A 16,595-nucleotide genomic window follows, 5' to 3' on the forward strand; every position below is an offset into this window, starting at 1 on the left:
AGTTCGGCATGGAGCCGTACTCACGCACTAACCCCCCGCCGGTTGCAAATTGTCTTTCTTCTTTTGTTTCCTTTTGCGGCCGAATCTGACTCCTGATCTTATTTTTCGAATCAGAATCCTCTCGTCGAGCCCTCGGCCGGCACCGCGGGGCCAGCCCGCCAGTTTGTCCCTGATCGGGCGGAGAGCGACATCGACGACCCCGACATGGGGGCGGTGGCGATGGAGCACGACGCCGACGGAGGCGGCGGAGGAGAGGAAGGCGGCCTCAGGCCCTCGGCCACCTTCGCCGACTGGCCCGTCGATGATGACGAGGAAGTCGCCCCGCGCCACCAATCAAGAGCCGGCCATCACGGCGCGAGCTCGTCCGCCGCCTTGGGCGGGCTAGGCGGTGCGAGGAAGTGCCGGGCCGGGCCGAGTTCTCTTGGTGGTCGAGAGAAGAAGTTCAAGGGGGTGGCCGCGGCGACCAAGCGGGAAGAGGCGGTCGCGAAGGCCAACCGCTATCGCAAGGAAGTGAAGAAGCCGCCACTATCCTCTGGGTAAGTGCTTCTGTCTTTTGTCTTGTTTTATCTTCTGGTGGATTTTGTCCAGATCCTTTACACACTTTCCCTGTTCCAGAGCCCCTCTCACTCTTGGGAGGGTCACCGCCGCCTCCATCAAGGGGTCGGCAGAGTCGTCCGCCACCACTCGGTGCATTGACCCCACCGCCGACCTCCGGGAGGCGACGAAGCGGAATGCGCAGGAGAAGCACGATGAGGACGCAGATGCCCGCCGAGAGAAGGCGGAGGCCGAGAAGGCGGCCGCGTCTTCCCAGAAGAAACTGGACGATGCCGAAGCCGCTATTGCAGCAAGGCGGCAAGCAGAGGAAGCCGCGCACCGCCAGTCGGCTCTGCTTGTCTTCCCGCTGAACTCGGCGCGGCCGCCTCCAAATTTCTCGGAGCAGACTGGGGAAGTCGGCGGCGAGCATCCCATCATGGAGAGGGAAGGCGGCGAGGCCCCTGTGCCGGACACGGCCGTGCCGCCACCACCGCCTCTGCCGCCGTCTGGGAGCGCGCGAGGCGAACAGCCGACGGACCCGCCGGTGCCGCCGACTGCAGACGAAGCCATGGCGAATCTGCTCCTCCAAGTCGCCTCGCCAACGCGCCGCCGTCTGGAGAAGGCGATCTCAGTGCCACGCCCTCTGGAGACCGGCGCAGCCAGCTCGGCCATCCCAAACGTCGAGGCGACGAGCGCTGCGCCCGTCGGGTGGGTGCGAGGAGGCGGCACAGGCCCACTGAACCAGGCGCTCCTAGATGTCCAGGCGAAGTTGTGGGCCGAAGGCGACGCCATCCAGAACTGCACCAAGGCGCATCTGGCGTCGCGGGTGGCCATCGGGTATGTCTTCCTCTGACTTTGTTTTTTCTTGTTCTTCTCCGTGGGGGCGCGCCAGCGCACCCACTGGGTGTAGTCCCCGAGTTCCGGGCTGACTGCTGAGCAGGCAGGTCGGAACTCTATTGGCGAGTTCCAAATGCTTATTCTTGTTTTGAAATGCTTATCACAGGATTACCACAACCTCCGGGTCACCGTCTTCAACCGCAACGTTGAGGAGCTGGGCAAGCGGACCGCCGATTTGTCGGAGAGCCGGAGTGAGTTTCCTTCTTCGCGGAGGCGCGCTGGCGCACCCGCGGGCTGTAGTCCCCGAGATTCGGGCCGACTGCTGCGCAGTCAGGCCGGATCTTCCTGGCGACCTTATTGTTTGACGACTTACGTCATTTTTATTTTTCTTCAGAGTCCAACGCCGTTCTTCAAGAGCAGCTGGGTGCAGCCAACACCGCCTTGCACGCCAAGGAGGTGGAATGCAACAAGCTCGTCACAGAGCGCGACCTGCTGGCTGCGCAGCTGGCGGAGCAGAAGGAGCTGCTCAAGAAGGCGCAGGAGGAGGCGAAGGAGAAAGAGACTGAACTCCTGGCCGAGTTCGAGACCGAGCGCTCCTCCTGGACCGACAAGGAGGCAATGCTGACCTCCGACTTCCACGAGATTGAGGATATCGTCGATGGTGAGTTTTCTTTACTCTCTTTCTTTGAGCTGCCGACTGCAGGTCGGGCCGACTCTTGCTTTTTCTAACTTGCTTCTTTTTCGTCTCGGCAGACTTCTTCCCGGGCCACACACAAGCTGCCACTCAAGCCATCGAGGCCGATCGCGAGGCGCAGAGGGCAGCTGGCGAGGAGGTTGCCGCCAATGCCCCCGGACCCTTGATGAGCAGCTTCTGAGCATCGAGGCTCGCTTGCGGCCGGCTCATCGGATGCTGCGCCAGCTTCAACGTGTCGGCGCCCAGGCGATTGCTACCTTGTGGCCAGACATGCCGATTTTGCGCACTCCCAGCCGAACTGCCGACTGGCTGGAAGTCGCAGCAGGTCGTCTGGAGGCTTGGAAAGGCTCCTCGGCATGGGCTGGAGCGCGTCAGGCCTTGGAGTTTGTCAAGGCGTGGTATCCAGACCTGGACCTGGACCAGCTGGCCACGCTGCGGGCCGAGGCCCAGCCGGAGCTGGCAGCCGTGGAGGACGCCCTTGTCAAGCGCGCCGCGGCGATCGCCGAGTACGCCGATACCAACGTCTTCGTTCCTGAGCGAGCTGACAACGGTGAGGAGGCACCGCCGGAGTGGTTTGGGATGAACCCGGACGACGACGAAGACTCGGCGGAGGTGATCGGCTCCAGTGCCGAGGAGGGAGACGAGGCGGAGGTCAGAGGCGAGATGGAGGCGCCAAAAGACGGAGCGGGCGATCAGCCTCAGCTCAACCGCGCCTCCAGCAACGAGCCGCGCCCAACCGAGCCGAGTGCCAGTAGAGGCGGTCAAGCCGAGACTGCTCAGCCGGCCGCCCCAATGTCCGACACCGCCATCTCCTCCGAGCCTCAAAACCCGTCTGCTGCTTCGTAGGCCGCCGCCTTGTCTTTATTTATCTGCTTTGGTAGTTTCTCGAAGAAGTTTGTTAATTCGCACAATTCCACCCGCGGGGTGTATTTTGAACTTCCGTTCGAGGATTCGGCCAAGGGCCTATGTTATGTAAATATTTATCTAGGTTCTATCATTTCTTGCTTATTGCTCTTTTGGCTTTTCCTTTGCCGCCTTCCCTTAGATGCCGTCTTTGCCAGTCGGACAGCCGCTCTGCGGACTGCCGCTGGATCGAATACTTGGCTACTTTGGTGAGGCAAGTACTTAGCCATTCTAGAGTTTCTTAGCAAGTTGGATAGAAAGCGGCAAGCCGACTACTCCGGAGTCGGATTTGCGAGGAGCGGCTGGAAAGCCGGCTTAAGCTATGTTTACGCTTTGAGTCCTTAGACATTTTTCATGTGGGCGCCCATTCTTCCTTACTCCTGCCCACCGGACAGTCGCTCTGCGAGCTGCGGCTTCTGACAGGAGACGGCTTAGGCGCCACACACTACTTGTCCGACTGCAGGAAGCGTTTTCATAGCGCAAGATGGCGAGTCCCCGGGCCGACTAGTCGAGCCCGGTGCCAAGCGGCATAGCAAAGAGTAGCATACTCGGAGGCATAATCCTTATCATACGGATAACAAAAAGGGCAGTCCCCGAGTTCGTCTCGGGGGGCCCGGAGTCTTGGTACTTCAATACAAAAGGGTAGCATGGTACATACTGCTTCAACTGTAAAATCTTCGGAGAAGATTTTCGTTCCATGGTCGTTCCGTCTCCTTGCCAGAGTCGTCCCTCTTGCGTGCTCGGGGCTTCTGAGCATCGATTAGGTACTAGGAGTCGTTGCCCAGCACTTTGCTGATGATGAAAGGGCCTTCCCAAGGCGCCGACAACTTGTGCTGGACGGCTGTTCGCTGGATCAGTCTGAGCACAAGGTCGCCCTCTTGGAAAGATCTCGGCCTGACCTTCCTGTTGTAGTATCGGCGCAGGTTCTGCTGGTAGATGCTGGACCGGCTGAGTGCAAACAGCCGGCCCTCTTCCAGCAGATCGACGCCATTTTGTCGTGCTTCTTCTGCTTCCTCCTCGGTGTACATCGTGACTCGCGGGGAGTCGAACTCTATATCCGTTGGGATGACGGCTTCAGCACCGTAGACGAGGAAGAAGGGCGTGAAGCCGGTCAACTTGTTTGGAGTCGTGCGCAGACTCCAGAGGACGGCTGGCAACTCGTCAAGCCAACAACCGGCCGAACGCTCCAATGGTTCGACCAGCCGAGGCTTGATGCCAGACAGGATGAGGCCATTCGCCCGCTCCACCTGGCCGTTTGACTGCGGATGGGCAACGGATGCTAAGTCCAGTCGGATGCCCTGTGTCGTGCAGAGACGGGCCAAGGCGCCTTTGGCAAAGTTGGTGCTGTTGTCGGTGATGATGATGTGCGGTATGCCATACCGAATCATGATATCTGAGATGAAAGTCACGACAGTCGGACCATTCAACTTCTTGATTGGCTTTACTTCTATCCACTTGGTGAACTTGTCCACCGCGACAAGTAGATGAGTTAGGCCACCTCGCGCCATCTTAAATGGTCCCACCATATCCAGGCCCCAAACTGCAAAGGGCCAGGCAATTGGGATAGTCTTGAGCGCAGAAGCTGGCTGATGCGGCTTGGAACGAAACTTCTGGCACCCCTTGCATTTCTGGACCAATTCCTTAGCCTCTTCTAGGGCAGTCGGACAGAAGAAACCGTGCTGGAAAGCTTTTGTGACGAGTGCTCTTGAAGCCGCATGGTGGCCGCACTCGCCTTGATGGATGTCTCTGAGTATTGCTTGGCCTTGGTCCGGCTCAACGCAGCGCTGGTAGACACCAGTGACGCTGCGCCTGATCAGCTCTCTGTTGACTATGGTGTATGCTGCCGCCCGGCATTGTACTTGCCGAGCCAAGGTTTCGTTAGTCGGCAGCTCCTTGTTTACCAGGAATTTGAGGATAGGTTGTGCCCATGAAGGTGCTGCTATTTCTTCGACTGCCAGAACTGCAACTTGGACGAGGGCGGCTGGGCTGGAAGGCGGCGGGCTGGAGTCCGCGGCCGCTTGCTGGATCAACGAAGTCCCCGGGCCGACTGGTGCAGTCCCCGGGCCGAGCTCTGGAGTCTTTGGTCTGGTCGCCGCAGTCCCCGGGCCGGGCTTTGGAGTCCTCGGGCCAGCTTTTGACTGCGGTGTTCTTGGAGTCATTTGCAGGGGTTTTTGTGCTGTCTGCTGAGGCTCTCGAGTCGGATCCGTCTTCTTCAGGAGGAGCCGGAACAAAAATGGAATCTGACTCTGGTGAAGGCTTGATGGACGGCTTGAGGAGGCGCTGAAGAGCGATGCCAGATGGTATTGCTTGGCGGGTGGAGCCGATTCGTGCCAAATTATCTGCTTGGTCGTTGTCGTTTCTTGGCACGTGGAGGAACTCGCAGCCCTCGAAATATCTACTGAGTTGCTGCACGAGGAAGCGGTAGCTTGCCATGTTTGCGTCCTTGGCATCCCAGTCGCCAGATGACTTTTGGACCACCAAGTCGGAGTCGCCATAACACAGGATCCGGCGAATGCCAAGCTCTTTGGCAAGCCGGAGCCCGTGAATGAGCGCCTCATATTCAGCGACGTTGTTGGAGGCGGCGAAATGGATCTGCAGCGTATACTTGAGCTTGTCGCCTTTAGGAGAAGTGAGAACAACGCTGGCTCCCAAGCCAGTGCGCATCTTGGAGCCATCGAAAGCATCCGCCAATGGGTGGAGTCGGGCGCTGGCGGCAGGTACCGGGTCTCGGCCTAGTCGACGAGGAAGTCGGCCAGCGCTTGCGACTTGATGGCGGTGCAGGGTTGATAGTAGATTGTGTAGGGCGCCAAATCTATGGCCCATTTGGCCACTCAGCCAGACGCATCTCGGCTTCCGATGATCTCGGCTAGCGGGGTTGTGCAGACCATAGTGATTGGATGCTCTTGGAAGTAAGGCTTCAGCTTCTTGGAGGCAAAGTGCATGCCGTAGCACATCTTCTGGTAGTGGGGGCAGTTCTGCTTGGAGGTTGACAGCACTTCGCTCAGGTAATATACCAGTCTTTGGACGGGTAGTGCCTTGCCTTCCTCCTTGCGCTCAACTACAATGACTATGCAGACTACCCGGCTGGTGGCGGCGATGTACAGGAGCATGGGCTCTTTGGGAATCGGAGCCGCCAGCATAGGGGGAGTAACCAACATCTTCTTCAGCTGGAGAAAAGCCAAGTCCGCCTTATGGTTCCACTCGAAAAAATTGGTCTTCTTCATGAGCTGGTACAAGGGGAGAGCTTTCTCGCCCAGCCGACTGATGAAACGGCTGATGGATGCCAGGTAGCCGGTGAACTTCTGCACATCCAATAGTCGGCTGGGTACCTCCATCCTCTTGATGGCCTTGATCTTCACAGGGTTGCACTCTATGCCGCGTTCAGAGACCAGGAAGACGAGAAGCTGGCCGGCTGGTACTCCGAAAACGCACTTCTCAGGGTTGAGCTTGATCTAGAATCGGCGCAGGTTCTCAAAGGTCTCCTTGAGGTCTTCCAGCAGAGTTTCGCGCTTTTCCGTCTTTACTACCACATCATCTACGTAGACGTGGGCATTTCTGCCGAGTTGCTTGAGGAGGCACTTCTGCATGCAACACTAAAAGGTGGCGCCGGCATTCCTCAAGCCGAACGTCATGGTCAGGTAGCAGAAGGCTCCAAACGGCGTGATGAATGCGGTTTTCAGTCTGTCTACCGGGTTCAGCTTGATCTGGTGATATCCTGAATAGGTATCTAAGAAGCTCAACAGCTCGCATCCGGCTATGGAGTCTATCACCTAGTCGATTCTTGGCAAAGCAAACGGGTCCTTGGGGCAAGCTTTGTTGAGGCTTGTGTAGTCAATACACATCCTCCACTGCTTGTTCTTCTTCAGCACTAAGACCGGGTTTGCTAGCCACTCTGGAAAAAACACTTCCATGATAAAGCCGGCTGCAAGGAGCCTGGCTATCTCCTCTCCAACAACTCTTCTTTTCTCTTTTGACAGGCGGTGCAAGGGCTGCCTGACGGGCTTCACATCAGACCGAACATGTAACTTGTTCTTGGCGAATTCCGTCGGTACACCTGGCATGTCTTTGGGGGACCATGCGAAGATGTCCCGATTCTCACAGAGGAAATCGACGAGCTCGCCTTCCTATTTGCTGTCAAGGTTTGCACCTACGACAGCGTACCTCTCCGGATGCTCTGGGTCCAAAGGTATCTTCTTCGTCTCTTTAGCCGGCTTGAATGAGCCCTCAGCTTCCGACTCCTTGGGGTTGGGTGACATCTCTGGCTGCTTGCCGGCCATCGCCACAACCCGATCAAGAAGCCGCTTCTCTGCTGCAACAACCAGGGACTCGGCCAGCCGTCTGCTCTCGGCCGCGCAAGCGGACGACTTTCTGTAGTCGCCGGCTATAGTCAGAATCCCCTTGGAACTCGGCATCTTCATCTTGAGGTAGGCGTAGTGGGGGACCGCCATGAACTTGGCCAAAGAAGGTCGGCCAAGCAGTGCATGGTACGGGCTCTCAAGGTCCACCACTTCAAACCAGACTGGCTCTCGGCGGAAATGATCCTTGTCTCCAAAGAGGACATCTATCAAAATCTTGCCGATTGGGGAGCAGGAAAGGCCTGGGACAATGCCATGGAATACAGTCCGGCTGCTCTAAAGCTGTCTTTGCTTGATTCCTAATTTCTCCATGGTATCGTTGTATAGGATGTTGATGCTGCTGCCTCCGTCTATCAGAACTCGCAAGAAGCGAGCAGCCCGCTTATCCGTGGCAAAGGTAGCATCCAGGACCAGGGCGTAGGAACCCGGATTCGGCATCACCTCGGGGTGATCAGCTCTGCTCCAACTGATAGGCTTCTCGGACCAGTGCATGAACTCTGGGGTGTCCGACGCCACTGCGTTCACCTCTTGCCGCTGATAGGCTTGCTGCGTTTGTCGTCTGCCACACTGGTGAACACCACATAGGCCCCATGCTCTTTTGGGTACTCGTCTTGTACTGCGCCGATCGGCCTGACAGCCGGCTGCTGGGGTGGAGGCGGAGGCGGCTGCCCAGCAGGCGGAGGGGGCAGGAGGCCGTCTCCCTTGGCGATCCTGGTGAGCCAGTGAAACTTTCGGGTGGTGTGATTTGACGGCTTTGCGCCGCTGTGAAACTTGCATGGGCCATCTAGAGTCTTCTCATAGGAGAAAGCCGGCAACCAGTTGGACTGCCGCCCTTCTGCCGCTTGGGCGGAGGCTGCCCCTCCGGCTGCTGGTCTTCAACTGTCGCCACCATCCGGCTACTGGAAGCCAGCTGCGGGGCCTTGCGCTTGAGGTCGCTCTGCTGCTGCCGCCGATTGGCGTCTCCAGCCGGAGTTCTGGGAGCCTGAGGGGCCACTTTGCCGGTTGTACTAACTTGGATCTCCGTCTTCATGGAGGAGTCGGCTGTGGCGTACTTGTCTGCTATAATCAGCTGCTCGTCCAGGGTCTCTGGCTCGTCGCAGAGGAGTTTGTGCTTGAGGAGGGTGCCTTCTTTGCACCCGGCGGTGAAGTACTCGATGGCCTGCACCTCGTGCATGCCCTCACAGGAGTTTCGGAGCTCGGCCCAACGCGTGAGGTAGTCGCGAGTCGACTCGTTGGGGCCCTGCACGCACAAGGAGAGCTGGCGAGGCTTGGGAAGTCGCTTGTACATGCTCGTGAAGTTGCGGACGAAAGCTTCGGTGAAGTCGACCCAGTTGTTGATGTTGCGGGGTTTCAGGCTGTTCAACCATGTCCGGGCCGTGCCCTGGAGCATGAGTGGAACGTACTTCACGGCAACGCACTTGTTGCCGCTTGCTATGTCGACGGCCGTGGCGTAGTCAACCAGCCAATCTTCTGGCTTCACGGAGCCGGTGTACTTGGGAGTATCTCTGGGGAGAGTGAACCCTTTGGGAAAGGGCTCATCTTGGATGCGGGGGCCGAAACACGGCGGACCCAACTTGTCCTCTTCTTCCAGCGCCAGGGATCAGTGGAGTCGGTCGATCCAGTGGCGGGCATCATTCTCTCCGACTCCTTCTCGGCGGCCGAGGCGACCGCCGAGAGTCGGATGCTCAACGGGCGGCGGGGAGACTCGCCTTTCTCTGCGAGGCGGAGGAGGCAGATAGTCGTCCCGCCGCTCCACTGCTCGCGGGCGGCCGTCTTGGTCACGCTCGATGGTGATGTGGGTCCGACTATGGCTAGCAGCCGGATCCTTGTCTTTCCTTCCGCGGACGACGCCAGTCGCCATCTGAGACGTCGCGCCTTGGTCTCGGCGGGTTGGTAGGTCGTCGTTCTGTCATTGCGGCGCCTCTATGTGGCAGCCGGCCGCGTTCTGCGCGGTAGCCGCGTCGAGGAGTCGCTGGACTCACTCCGTCATTAAGCGGCGCTCTTCGCCTTCGAGGTTGTCCAACTCGTCTGCTGTCGCCTGGGCGGCTCGGATGTTCTCTGTGGGCGTGGCGTATATGGGGCGATTGGCCCCGAACATGCTAGCGATGTCCGCGCCGCGTTGCCGGACCGCGCCTAGGCGGCTAGGCCCCGTTGGGGCGGCGAGCCGCCCACAGCACGATCCATCTCACGCTGGTAGGCCTCTGACAAGCGTCTCATGCTTGCCAGCTTCTTTGCGCCTTCGACGAGCTGGAGGCGGCGTGCCTCCAGCGTCTCGGTGTCAGCGTCCTCTGGAATGGGCGCATCCAGGTCTTGCAGTGCTGCATCGAGCGGGTCGTGAGCTCTACCGTTGGAGTGCTCGCCATGCCCGATGACGAGCACTTCTGTGATGGTGCTTCCGCCGCTCTCCGCGCGAGGGAGCGGCTCGTCGTAGATTACAACGTTGGTGGGGAACGCGTCGAGCGACGCGGTGTCGGAATCGACCAGCATCGGGTTGGTGGAGCCTACGGACTCCAGGTCAGCGCAGGCTCGCCGGCAACATGGAGTTTGTCGAGGAGGCCCGCGAGAAGGCTCTCGGGGCCGCCGATGCCTGCGTCGGATGCAGGCTTGTCGGAGAGGCGAACCTCGCCGATAAGTTCGGTGAGGCAGCTGGCCGCGCAAGCGGTCTCAGCGCCGTGCAGCGCATCGGTGCAGACTCCCTCTGGCGTGCCGGGCTGGCTGCGCTCGCCAGGAAGGAAAAGGGTTCCTGTCCAGAATAGGTCTCCGGACGACGGTGCACCTCACCGCACGGTCGGCGCCAAATGTCGGGGGTTGGATGCGACATATGCCAAAGGATGGCTTATCATGGTGGGGGCGATTAGAACATCGCCGGTGCCTGGAAGCGGGATGAGGCGTAGACATGCACGCCGGCGAATCATACCCAACTTCAGGGCTCTCCGAGGAGATAACACCCCTACTGCTGCTCTGCGGGGTCTCCGCATGATCACTATAGCGATGTGTATACAAGGTTGCTCCTTGAGCTGTTTCCTGGAGGTAGGAGAGGGCAAGGCTAGCTCTCTCCCTCTTGTGTCTCTAGTCTAGTGCTAAAAGGATCGAAACCTTTGCATGGGTACTCCAGGGGGTTTATATAGGCCTACCCCCCGGGGGTACAATGGTAATCCGGCTGGGCGCGGGTCCCAGCCGTCTGTCTCTTAGGCCGCCGTCTTCTCCGCCGACTGCTAGGGCCCGCCGCCTGGTGGGCCCCGCCCAATGACCCGACCACTATAGCCGTTCTTCTGGTGACGTTGGCTTGGTCGTGGGGTCGTGGCAACAGTGCCGCCGCCTGACGGGTGATCACTGTCGCCACTCCCCGTCTTGTCTGGTTAATGGCATGCGGGGCCCGTGGGAGGAGCTGGCCGACTCTCGGAGGCCGACTCCCACGGGATCCGTCTTATGGTGCTCTCGCCGTCTTCTGTCCCCCTGCTGACTAGCGGGACCCGCTGTCTCTAGGCCGTACAGGCAGGCCAACGTGGGAACAGGGTTCCGCTACTAGGGCGGATGTCGGGGCTGGTATGGCAACAGTGCCGCGCCGGACGGATATCTCCTTCGGTACGGCGCACTGTAGCCATACCCGCCCTTGGTAATCGGGGTGAGGGAGGGCCGTACTGCGGCCATCCCCCGTCCCGTCCTTCTCCTTGAAGGCAGAGGGTGGTGAAGTCGCGGGCCGACTCCCCATAGTCGGCTTCTCTGGAAGCCGCCAGCTGGGAGTCGGCTCATTTCGTTGTCGACTCTGGGATTCGGCCGTGAGCGGGTAGTCGGCCTTGCTGTAGCCGACTCCCAGAGGCGGCCCTCCGTCTTGGGATTCGTGAGGGGCGAAGCCCACCCTGATGTCCTGAAAGGTTCTGGGTCTCGGGTTAGCCTACCCGTGGCCCATTACACCGACAACTCGTCAGCTTCAAACACAAAGTATATCATCTGTCCAAATTGTTTTTATGGGAGGTTTATGCCTCGACCAAACACTGTTTTCCCAATATACTCCCTCCCCGAATCATTTATATAATCAAAAGCTACAGGGAAAAAATAACTCATTTTCAAACGAGTTTGTTTAAAGAAATGAACTCTCTATTAAAGTTGAAAAGGAATGGTTAAATTCAATCCACATCATCAAGTTGGGATGATAATCAACAGAAGTGCAAAAAATGTTTTGAAAATAACTACGACTATAAATATGACATACATTTCATGGACAGAGGTAGGAGCACCAAAGTATGCTGATAAACATAGTTGATAAAGCACGATGGAAGTTGATGCACTTACCTAGTGATGGTTTCGGAAGGGGCCTGTGACCTCCTCGAGAATCACTGAGTCTCAGATCTATCTCAATGGCCAGACTCCCAGTATCCAGGTTTATGATGATTAGATTTTGATAAAGAAGATCGTAGTCGCTAATTAACTTTTCCCAGCCAGGTACATGAATTTTAGACCGGTTAGGTTCATCGGTGACGCAGATCTCATACGACAGATCCACATTGGTGATTAGTACTAGATTCCTTTGTTTTCCTTCTTCTTGAAATGCTTCCACTTTCCACTTAAAGATTGAAGAAGTGACTTGCTGACTGCAATAGCATGACACATACTGCACAAAAAAATAAAAAAAAATCTTCAAACCGGCAAGAAGGAATCCTTGAATACCGACATGTATAATCAAGACAGATAGCGATTTTCATATTTCTACCAATTGTTTTCAATAGGTAGCCATTGGATAAAACAAGATACATCAAAAATTGAAAACATCTCGTTAAATGTAGGCATTCCATTCCAACAATATGGGAGAAACTTTTATTTCCCGCCATTACAAAGATAGAGTAGTTGGTAGTAACTGATGGGCATGGCGTGCCAAACATTTCTCCTTACTAGGCATGTCTTGTAGCATCGAGGAAGAGGCACTGTTATCATGTTGTGAAGAACGCGTGACTCCAATCCAGGGCAACCGAAGTTGGTACATATATCACAACACATGGTTTCCCCTGGAATACATTGCAAAACAACGTTTATATGAAATTCTCAACAAAAGGAAAATCAAATTATCTTGAAAAACTATTCAGCTAAAGGGGCACTTTTCATAAATAGTCATTCACATACAAATTCCTAAAAAGACATGTGCATAGCTTGACAGTTCTACAACGGTAGTAATAACAGAGGAAATATGAAATTAATTAAATCATTATTTATTTTCCAAAAATGGTTGCTTAATTCATCCAAATTCAGTATTGACTATTTTTAGAGCAGTTCACAATCTTTGTTTTCAATGTTACTCATTGAAAGGATCTCTGCTGCTTGGTTATAAAAGCAGCTTTAGCAACCGTATATTTCAAGACAAGACAAGCAAAAAGCAGAAACCATAGTCTATCATGAGGCGGCTCAAAAAAGTGTTTGTAACATTAAAATTATATGTAAATCTGTCAGAGTTGCACCCAGCAACGTCATCCGCAACCCTATGCTACCGTCACCGACGCCAACCACCCGAGCATGTGTAGCTAGGTGGTATTTGAAATGGGTGATCCAGCAACGTTAACCTTGCCCCCAGCCTACAGGACCCCAAACGCCGTCCTCAAGCACAAACGCCGTCTCCCAGTCAACACCACCCCAAACGCCAACCTCCAGCACCCTGTGGCCGGTTAGCAATAGAGAGCAACGTCTGGCCACTCCCTTGGACTTTCGGCCACCGCCGTTGTTTGCAAGACCTAATGGGCTTCAGTTTAAACTACCAACCTCCCTCGGCGAAGTTCATCGCTCACCTGGGACTTGGACGCCGTAGGTCGCTGCAGCTCGTAGCATTCTCAATCACAAACGCCGACTCCCAGTCAACCCCACCCCTAATAGGCACGGGTCGTGTATAGGTTCGGCCTCGTACTGTGCGGATTTGGTTTAGATAACAACAAATTTCAAGGCAATTCTTAGCATAAGAGCGTAGATGCATCGCTTTCAAACACGAAGAGGCGAAACCAACAAAGAGGGAAACGGATCATAGCAAAAAATTCACATAGAAATGAAGAGAAAATGGACTAACCCTAGATCGAGAGGGAGAATCGAGAGACAAGAGAAGATGAAATCAACAACGGGTGAGTGGCAGGGGGGATCTGGGTTGGCACAAAACAGAACAAATAGTTATAATACGCGCCTGCTCACTGACATGGGGCTACTGTATAGCGGCAAAGATAAGACTAGTAGCTTATTAGGAGAATAGAGGCACTGACTGATGGCCCAACACGCACGAATTTACATGCACATAAGGCACAGCTTTGCCTCTGTATTCCAAATTTTCTCGGTGATGCGTTCACTGAGACAGGCGCGGTCTTTAAGCAGTCGCGGGACGGTTTTGCATGTCCATGACGCACGACCATGCTTTTGTTTTCTGAAGTATTTTCCCTAACACGGTCTCTTGGAGGGACAGGGACGTGAAGCCACAGTGCGCATTGTCCTGTAAGGATAAGAATAAGACGCACAGAAGTGCCTCCATATTTGAAATGTTCTCAGTGACGTGTTCTTGACAGAGGTGCGGTCTTTGAGCAGTTGGCGCACGGTTGTACATGTGCACGATGCACGAATGTCTTTGTGTTCTCCTAATTGTTTTCGCATGACACGACCACTCTGAGGGACAGGGAATTAAAGCCACGGTGCGCACGGTTCTCCAAGGAGAAAATGCACTGAAGTGCCTCTGTTTTCGTAAAATTTTCAGTTGCTTGTTCACTGAGAGAGGCACGAGTGTACGTTTAAATGATGCAAGACCATGCTAATGTTTTCCAAATTGTTCCTTTCTGACACGGTCTCTCGGAGGGACACGGTGTCTGCAATTAAAAGGGGCACAGAAGTGCCTGTGTATTCCAAATGTTTTCAGTGACGCGTTCACATGGATGTACGATTTCACAACCTCTTGATGCACGTTTCCTGTGGGATGCACGGACGTCCTTCGGAGAGGTGTGGTTGCAGCAGATGCAGGTTTGCAATAGACGCATGTTGCTTTTAAAAGACATAATTTCATGCCAAGCTACTGAGATAAACAAGAGGAAACTAGTTTGATTTTTTAGCATGTGTGAGCTGATTTCTTTTAGCTTTGGGTCTACAAACATATGATCAATATTGTAAACATAAAGCACGTAATTGATATCATAAACATTCATATTCCTATTTTTAAAAATATGATCTTACAGCCTGAAAAAAAGAAGCTTACAGACGATACGGTGCAAAACGAGTGAGAATCTTTTGACCATGTTTACGCAATGCACTCATTCAATATCGCAAGTACATCTCTCCAGACCTATTTTCAGCATTCGCAGTTGAATGGATCTGGCAAATCCAGATATTCAACACCTGTTTTTTTAATCCATGTGCATATGCTTGCAAGTTGTTGTTAATTTAAGCTGAGCACAATTAGAAGCCCTTTTGTCCATCTACAGTATCTGTACTTGCCGTTTGTAAAATTCACAAGTGAAAGCTGTGCGTAGGCCAAACTTAAGCCTGATGGTCAGTAGCATCCTAGCATTAAGAATAAAGAATATCACAAATTCAGTGTTAGCATCTGTGACTTCATAGTCTTCCAGCGTTAATGTCCTCAAACAAGTGTCGTGATTATTGAGAAACACCCGCTGCTTTTGGCGCCATTCATTTGTTATCTTTGATCCCATCCTCCCTCCTAAACATACATTGTGCGTGGGATTTCAACGTTTGTGAAATCATCACCTCGATAAACAAGTTCTGCAAGCATTGAAAGCATCGCACCAAGTCAACAACCTCATCCAGATTAAAGCATGTCTCTGAGATAAACGAGGTATTGACATAATCCAGTACCATAGGTAGGCTACTTATGGAGAGACCCTTCATTGAGCAGAGAACATGATATTATTAGCTTGTGGATGTGAATCTTATGTGCTTTTGAATAACACGGGTCAAAGTAACGTGGAGAGGTAGTACCTGAATAACTGTAGACCCAATGACGATATTTGTTTCATTGGATAATTCAGAAAATTTTCCCAAGGTGTCCAATATAGGCGCAGACACAACTGTTATTTGTAGTTATGCGTCTACAGAATCATGTAGTAGTCTTCAGAGGGAAGGGGCATCCTCAATGATTAGTTTTCTCCATCAGAACAAATGCTAATGCTTACAAGCCTAGCTGAGTTTATTCGTAGACAGCAGAATTTCTTGTTGCAAACAAGCAGCAGGCATTGCAGGGCAGGGCAAACTTAGTGGATGAACTTATGCAAGGAGACATCTGATATATAGACCTCCACCAGCGAAAGTCTTCTGAGCAGTGGGAGGCGAAGCATTTCTACTAGATTGTCTTCTAGTTTGCACGTGGTGAAGGTGACGGTGTGGAGAGACGCATGAAATCTCGTGATGGATGTCGATGGCGACATCATAGATGAAGGGATTCTGCATTGCCTAGGCCCTGGGTAGAAGAAATTTTGGGAATATGTGATAGAACTCTAAAACCCGGAGTTTGTCCAGATTCTGAGACAGGAACGACTCATCGATGCCACAAGGTTGGCACTGGAGGTAGCTTGTCGGGATGCCGAGGCGGCGAATTGGGCACTCGTTATAGGAGAGGATAAATACAGGAAGATTGAAGTCATCAGCCACAGATTCTCCATGGCAGTTGCAACTAAGATGTTGGCATTGAGTTCCGACGTATGTTTTCTGGACGATTTGCTTGCCAGGGAGAGCGCGGATGATTTGGCAACAGATTTTTTCCAGAGATCTGGTAGAACGAGTATCAGGGATCGCACGAAAGTCGAGATCGAGAGGTGCAGTGCGCCATATGCGGCGCCACCGAGATGCGAGCACTTGTGTGCGGATGCCCTCCTTTATGGGCAGATGAGAGATGATCTCTCCGAGGATGGCGTCCGAGAGATCGCAGATGCGGTCCGGACCAGACTCAACATGGTTCTCGGATCCAGTGGGCAGGCCATAGCCGCTCCTCTTAACGAGCTTAGAGGGCACGGGTATAGCTGTGAACCTCGTCTTCTTGTTGCTAGAGGCACGCTTCTTCATCTCCATTGAGGATCTTGTGCCGCCTCCGTTGCAGGTCTCTATGCGGTGGATCTGGAAAGAGGGTTAGGGTTTCACAATTCACAATGACGACAATATATATGTACCTAAACTAGAAGATTTCGAAAGACGTGGTGGAATAGTCATGTCCTCGACAGACGTGCGTCTTCTCGAGGCACGGGTATCAACCGTCCGGATACACAAAAGTTTCATGGCAGAGGTATGGGTCTGAATACTCAGTTAGGGAT

The sequence above is a fragment of the Triticum dicoccoides genome, chromosome 5A, assembly GCF_002162155.2.
Source record: "Triticum dicoccoides isolate Atlit2015 ecotype Zavitan chromosome 5A, WEW_v2.0, whole genome shotgun sequence".
NCBI classification, from domain to species: domain Eukaryota; kingdom Viridiplantae; phylum Streptophyta; class Magnoliopsida; order Poales; family Poaceae; genus Triticum; species Triticum dicoccoides.